Here is a 6,978-nt window from a genome sequence, read left to right on the forward strand (position 1 = left end):
CGGAGGTTTTTCTGTTTCGGACTCTCTCCTTTTCCCCTCTCACTCCCCGCAGAGGGTAGAGGGGGATCGCCTCCCACCCTGGAGTCTCCGATCCCGGCCCGATTTTATCTTCCCCGGTTCGCACTCACATTAGAAGGCTCTCTCAGTGGATTCTGCGTCTTTTTTCTCCCAATCTCTCAGGTTTTGTAAGGTTTCCAATGTCTTCAGATCTTTTCTGTGTGATGTATGGGCGCGAGTGCAAGTAGGGAGCTCCTTACTTCTCCGCCATCTTGCCCTCTCTCCCATAATCTCATGATTCTTGAGTTCAAGCCCCACATCCAGCTCTGTGCTGACAGCTCAGAGCCTTGGATTCTGTGTCTCCCTCTCTTTGACCCTCCCTGACTCATGCTTTGTCTTCCTGTCTCTCAAGAATAAATAAACATTTAAAAAAAAGAATATGTTGGAAAGAGAGTTTATGAGAAAGAAAAACTTAGACTGACCTCTCATATATAGTATTTTAATTTAGTAGGTACAAATCATGAGCTGAAAAAAAAAATGTTGACTGCCCTTAGAGACAAAGGAATCTTATTGCTAAAAGAAAATCAATACAAATATCAAAATCTATTTCAGATAATTAGTACAAAAATAATTGAATTGAAAAGTTCACATCTGGCCATAATGGAATAACAGAAATGTAATTACCTTACCACCATAAACAACTGGAAAACTGGACAAATATGTATTAAGATTTTTTAGACCTTGTACTACAGGAAACATAGAAATGTGATCTCTCAGGAAAGCAAAGCAGATAAATTTCATTCTATAATTGACCAACTTTCTTTTCCAAGACACATTGTGAGCAATGGAGCCAAACATGCAGTTTGCTTATTCAAGAAGCCAAAAACCAGAGTTCAATGACTAAGGCAGGGTAGAGCTGCAGAGAGGAGCTACATAGAAAATCCTAGAAATCTGCAAAGGCTAGAAAAGACCAATTGCATATTTGTGAGGTAAATTATTTCAAAGCTCACTCAAGATTGGGAGATGTTTGAGTTCCAACTACCTGGGGTAGAGGGTCCTTGGGACATTCAGGAGAGATCCAAAAGGTCAATTTTTAAGTGCAGAACTAAATTATTTTTGGACCAAGACAACCGTAAATTCATATAAACAAAGTTTAAAAACAAGCCATGGACAGATTAAACTAGAACTAAATTAACTACCTATCAGAACAAATCCAACCTTCTTTAAAGAAAACAACAAAATCTAGACATTCAACAGTGTAAAATTCAAAATGTCCAGCATCCAATAAAATACTACCAGATATCCTAAGAAGCAGGAAAATGTGACCTACATCTAGGAGAAAAATCAGTCAATAAAAACAGTTAGACAAACAGAGATGATGAAATTTCAGAGCAAAGATGTTTAAATAGCTATTATAACTATCTTCAAGTGTTTAAAGAAAAAATAAATATAATGAGGTGTTAAGTAGAAAATATTTTAGAAGAATAAAAGAGAGTCCTAGAGGTACAAAGTCAAATATCTAAAATGAAAATTTAACTGAAAAGGATGAATAGCAGCTTAGACATTGCAGAAGTAAGATAAGTGAATTAGAAGATACAGCTATAGAAAATATCCAAAATGAAAGAGATGCAAAATATTGGGAAAAAGCAGAGTACCAATGACCTATTGGGAAATTCCAAGCATTCTATTATATACACAGTTATAGTCCTAGAAGTATAGGAGACAGAGGCAAAGAAAAATCACTTTAAGGAATAATAACCCAAAATGTCCAGATTCAATGAAAACTATAAAACCACTTATTCAGGAAGCTTAACAAACCCCTAAACAAAATAAAGCAAGGGAACTAACACTAGGCCACATCATAATCAAACTCTTGAAAACTAGTTATATAAATTAAATCTTTAAAATAACCAGATAGAAGACATATTCAGTACAGGGAAACAAAGATAAGGATAACAGAAATAGAAACCTGTGGTTATCAACTGTTACTATGATTATTGATTGCTAACATCTATCTTTTAAAAAGACAGAAAACCCTAATATTCGTGGAAAGCTAAACTGGTTAAGTCAATTGGCATAGACCGCTTAGGTCAATTAAATTGGCCTAAGTCACTTAAATCAATGAGCAGGGACTAGCTAGATGGCCACCAAAATTGTCTCTTCTTTTTACTGAGCATACAGCTAGATGATTTGTGTATTTGTGTATTTGGCCAGTCGATGACTGTGATTTATGCAACATCCAGTCCTAGCTCATTAAAACCATCCACTTGATGGATTCTTTATGCTCTCTCTGTTTCTGTCTCCCAACCAGCAGAGGACTCTGACATACTAGGGAATGGCAGAGCCAATAGATGGTTCCCCAACTCAGTGATTTATGTCTATGACATAAGCAAGAAATAAGCCTTTATTGTATTAACTCACTGAATTTCTTTTCTGTTTATATCAGTTACCCTACCTTGAATTATACAGTTTTGCGACAATTAAGAATAATACATTTTTGCCTGATCTTATTTATAGACAAATCTTAGTAAGATAAAATATATTAATAAGCTGTTTTGTATATAAGATTGACCAAATTTATATATAAGATTGACAGTTAATAACTGCCAGGTTCAAAATTTAAACCTAGATCTTTCTGATTCCAAACTCTTGTGTTCTTTTCACTGCCTCATATCACACAACTGCCATACTTTTTCCATTTTTTTTTAATGTTTTTTTTTTTTTTTAATTTCTAGGAGAGAGAGAGAGACAGCGTGAGCAGGGGAGGGTCAGAGAGAGAGGGAGTGACAGACTGAAACAGGCTCCAGGCTCTGAGCTGGCAGTCAGCACAGAGCCCGACGCGGGGCTCGAACCCACGAACCGCGAGATCATGACCTAAGCGAAAGTCGGACGCTTAACCGACTAAGCCACCCAGGCGCCCCCATACTTTTTTCAATCCAATGGGAATTGGAAAGCGGGGTAAATATGGATTTATGTCAAATTAAGATAATAAGAAAGATTTTCTACTTCATCAATATTGAGCTATGAGTAAATTAAAGTATATTCTAGGAGAGTAAACCAAACAAAACTAAATGCAGGCTTTCACAAAGCTGCACATCTGAGAACTAAACACACTTTGTTAGTCTCACATTAATACAATCCACGATTTATAGTCTTATATCTAATTTATTTCCCTCACATAGAAACAGATAATAACCACTGAAAATTTCTTCATTTTCATAACTCTGAAGAAAACAGTCAAATATCCTTTTTTTCAATATTTTATGCATTCAACATTTCATGCATACAATATTTAGCAGATTTGATTTCATCCATCAAAAGGTAATTGTGGGTGCACCTGGGAGGCTCAGTTTGTTAAGCAACAGACTCTTCTTGATTTAGGCTCAGTCATGATCTCAACATTCGTGGAATCAAGCCCCGTGTTGGGCTCTGTGATAACAGCCGGAGACTACTTGGAATTCTGTCTCTCTCTCTTTGTCTGTCTGCCCCTCCCCAGTTCATACACATTCTCTCTCTCTCTCTCTCTCTCAAAATAAATAAATAAACATTAAAAAAAAAAATGGCACAGGGCACCTGGGTTGTTCAGTCGGTTAAGTGTCCAACTTCAGCTCAGGTCATGATCTCATGTTATGTGAACTTGAGCCCTGCGTCAGGCTCTGCTGACAGCTCCAAGCCTGGAGCCTGCTTCAGATTCTGTTTCTTTCTCTCTCTGTTCCTCCCTTGCTTGCACTCTGTTTCTCTCTTTTCTCTCAAAAATAAATAAAGGTTAAAAAAAAGATTTAAAAAGCTACTTGTGTATCAACATAAAACAAAGGTATACCACTATCTCTTTGCATGTGGATGCTGTATAACACAAATCTATTAAAAGGTGTGATTTTTTTCTCCCTTTTAATTTTATATAAATTCTTTGTGGTTATTAGCACATCTCCTGAATGCAATGCATACTCCTCAACACGTCTCTTTTCTTCAAGGTGCAATATAGTATTAATAACGGGAAAACATCTTTTATCCTTTTTAAGCTTTATTATTTTTTTGTGTATTCTTCAGATAGAAATAAATAATGTGCAAACAAAATGCCCACCCTTTGTCTAGGGAAATTATTATCTTATACACTCGAGAGGGAACATAAAATAACTAAAATTTTCAGGCACATGCTCCAACTATTTCTATTCATTGATTAAAATGTATTTAAATCTACTTCTAAAATATATTCTAAGGAAATTATTATTATTCTACGGGGATGAATATGCCCAAAGATTTAGGCTTAATTTTATTCATTGTTGCAATTATGTTTTTTATTATATATAATTCTCCTTATCATTAAAAAAGAACTAGTTAAGAACAAAATGACAACTAAAAATCTCTGAACTTCTTATTTGCAGAAGGTGAAGGACAAGTACGTAAGTCTTATCTTCTTTACTGGGGATAGGACTTGAATTTTTTGTGACATAGACACATTAGATTTATGTAAACCAATCAAGGACTGCTAGACTTTCCTCTGTACCTTAATACCCTGGCAAATCAAAAGCTGAAGAAACATATTTTTCAAAGTTTTGATATTACATAGTGGACCTGCTAAAATTTATTCTAGATTGGAAAAAAGTATTATTGATCATAGAATTGTATCCAACTGATTAAACTCATTTATCTGAAACAACTATTGAGTATTCTAATCTAGTTTAACTTCTCTGCAGATCACTTCTAAATCAGTACTTAAGGTTGTTTGTAACAAAGGCTTCTCTGGTGTCCTTAGAAATTCTATTATCCCCTCAGGAAGTGACTGGCCAAAGGGACTTTGAGCTAATGAGGTTAACATGTGCTTCAGTGGTTATGTAGTTCACTGGCTGAAAATTGTCTACTTAGTAGTGGTGGTCATGGCTGCTGAAAATTATTTATAAAATATCAGTTATTCTAATGGATTTCCAGAATCATAATTATTTTTGTTCTAAATGATATATTTTAATGTCAGTTCCTTAAGTATGATGATTAATTTGATTCCCTAATTATATTGCTAATATATGGAATAAATTAATAGGCCAAAAAACAAAAAAGCAACAAAAAAAACAAAAAATCCTCCAAAACGGAGAGCATCAAACCCTTATGCCTAAGTAATTCTAAATTTTTTTCTTGAAACAGCAATTAAAAAATATTGTCAAAATATAATTATCCTATTATTTTATATCATAAAATAATTATTAGACAAAAATAGGTTTTAAAATATATCTTTTGATAACTAGAATGACCTTATATAATTTTCTCAAACACAGTCATTTACATGGAAATCAGAGGAGAAATGGCTAAGTGCATAGGGCCTAGGTGTACTCAAGAATCAAATTTCCCTGAAGATTTTCAGGAACACAGTTTGGAGAGACCTAGGCCAGCTTTCAGAACTAAGCAATAATGAAGAGGGAGGGATAAATAAGAAGATCACAGGCCACACCCAGGGGAAGAGTTTGCCAGAAGACTAGAACCAAGAGCCTTTGTAGAATAATAATCGTACATCATATATTTTTTGAGGGTAAGAGATATTAGGATTCCATTCCTTTCAAGCGTGTCAGATATTTTATAACAAGTTCATACCCTAGCAGCTGATTGCATTAAGACTGGGACTCTTGCTTGTCGACATATTCTAAAGTAAGTGGCAGAATGGAGAGTAAACCTGGGTCCTTGGCTTCCTGGTAAAGTGCCTGCTAAAGAACACCATGGGGCTTCACAATCAACAAAAGGTCTCAGATGTAGCCTTTTGCCATTTATCAAAACAAAGAAGTTATTATATGTGTAGCCAGAGCATTATACTTGTGTTAAAAGTCTGTGTCTGGTTATTATAAGCCTATAAATGTTAGCTATCCTATTGAAGTAGGTCTTCATTTTTAGGATACCAGGAGTTACACAGACGGATATATCACAATTTTCTCACAAATTCTGAGAGACCCTCCACATGTTTACTGGTTTAGTTCACAAATTAGAGAAATCTTGATCAGATTTCGGTTTATATTCTTCTAGATTCTTTTTTCCAAAGTAATGAGAACTCTATTAATTCTAAGTTTTTAGAGAATTTAGCCAGGCATATAGCAATCTTCTTATAGTTATTAGAGGCTGGAATTAGTTTCCTAAATAATGGTAGGTGCTTCAGTTTATTCCCTCTTCATCGTTAGAGAGTTTAGGTAAATAGCTATCTATCTGGCATTTACAGTAGTAGTCCCCAGATAAACTGCTACTACACTGTGGCATAGGAAATGCTCCAGCACCACCAGGAGGGTGCTTGTTTAGGTACCTAAGAGAGACCCATTACACGACCTAGTAGGTTCCTTCACAAAGGACACAGTGAGCATTCTGTATACCGGTGCTTGCCTGGTTCTCCAGAATTACACTGAAAAAATAATTTGCGTGTTCTGTAGAAAGATACAGAAAGGTAACAGACCCTATTTGAGAAGCATTTTGATTCTGGCTGAAGGATAATTTCAGGTTATGGATTTCTGAAAAAAAGTTAAATGTTTTTCTTGTTACTAAATGTATATGGTAACCCTCAATTAAAATTAGGACAATTTAGTATGAAAGATACAAAAACATTGAAGAATAAACTGGATGGTGTTTCCTAACTGGCTAGGAAATTGTCACTGTGGTTGGTTGTGTGAGTGATCTATTAATTAACTTGTAATATGTTAATTAGAGATAGATAGATAGGTAGGTAGGTAGATAGATAGATATAGATATAGATGATATAGATATATAATTAATTACTCTGGCTTCTTTGACCAGTAGAAACAATGATCTCTTTAATTTTTTATACATAATCAGATTAATCTTTCATAACATTTTTGCTTTCTCATGTAACATGAAGTTATATCGATTTTACATTTCCTGACCCAGATCTGAAATCTGCCATTTTCCTCAGTTGCTCTGTTTCCTTATGGTGAAAATCTGTGTTTAGAAACCACAATCTGAGCACTATAAAAATTTATTGTTACTGGGCTGGTCATC

Source organism: Hyaena hyaena, unplaced genomic scaffold (genome assembly GCF_003009895.1).
Source record: "Hyaena hyaena isolate Hyena2069 unplaced genomic scaffold, ASM300989v1 scaffold_1526, whole genome shotgun sequence".
Taxonomy (NCBI): Eukaryota; Metazoa; Chordata; class Mammalia; order Carnivora; family Hyaenidae; genus Hyaena; species Hyaena hyaena.